This window comes from Morone saxatilis, unplaced genomic scaffold (assembly GCF_004916995.1).
Source record: "Morone saxatilis isolate NCDOM2014 unplaced genomic scaffold, NCSU_SB_2.0 Contig1, whole genome shotgun sequence".
Taxonomy (NCBI): domain Eukaryota; kingdom Metazoa; phylum Chordata; class Actinopteri; family Moronidae; genus Morone; species Morone saxatilis.
This window is the reverse complement of record NW_023339651.1, coordinates 9,575,451-9,576,348: the sequence shown is the minus strand read 5'-3', so window position 1 is coordinate 9,576,348 and position 898 is coordinate 9,575,451. Positions and strand designations below refer to the sequence as shown.

Sequence of the window (898 nt, the reverse complement as noted above, 5' to 3'; positions counted from 1 at the left end):
ACCAATGCCACATACCACAGCATTTATATATCCTGTGCTATTATGCAGTAATACTACTACTACTTAAAATACACTTAATTCAACTCAATTATAATTTTATTTAGTGCAGAAAACTCAAACAACAATGAACAATATTAGGAAACATAATAATCTATACTCTCAGTTTGCTTCATTATCATTTGTACTGCATGTCCCCTCAATAACCTGGCTGCCATTTCTAGAATTAGCTGCGGTGTCGACTTTGTAATGTTAATTTCATAAGACTTTCAATAATAAAAGGTGTTTTTTGGGTTATTTTTCTTATTATTTTAAATTAAAAAAAATCTGCATTACAGCTGCAACAATTAGGCGATTAATCAGTCAACAAAGAATTAGTAACTAGTTTGAAACTTTTAGGAGTCTTTTCCACCTTTTAATTCATCTTTGCTGCCCTGTCAGTTTATGTCAGATTCCTCAATGTTTTTCTGTTGCCTCCACCTCTTTATCTTCTCCTCCTCCTCATCTTCTTTCTCCACTTCCTTCCTCTTCTCTTTTCAGATCTTCTGGAGTTTGAGTCGTATCTCTGTGCTGTCCTGTCTACCTTACACTGTGTCCAGTCCGCTCTGAGGAGACAAAACAAAGATTTTCCACTAACGAGCCCTCAGACCTGTTCTGTTTACTTTTTTTCTGATTTCATTGCTGTTCTCCTCCTGGAAAGTCAAATTATCAATTTTTTTTAACTGCGGTATTGAAGCTTGAGGCCCCTTTCCCACCAGATCTACACGGCTGTCAGGGATTGTCTGGTTACAAAAGTCCAAGTAGACGTTGTCGATATCGCCTCTGTTTTTGTTTTTCCCCCAGGACGCACACACAGAGCCCTTAACTGAAGTGTGTTTTCAGTTTTTCCTTTGACTGGTTA

At 37.2% G+C, this 898-nt stretch overlaps 1 protein-coding gene across 2 annotated transcripts in view; it reads left to right on the top strand.

Moving 5' to 3' along the window:
- Positions 1 to 292, top strand: part of adam11 (ADAM metallopeptidase domain 11) — a gene marked incomplete in the record, with an annotated part of 25,998 nt that extends 25,706 nt beyond the window's left edge. For both annotated transcript variants that reach the window (XM_035661337.1, XM_035661328.1), the window contains 1 exon segment: positions 1 to 292.
- Positions 293 to 898: the final 606 nt, after the last annotated feature.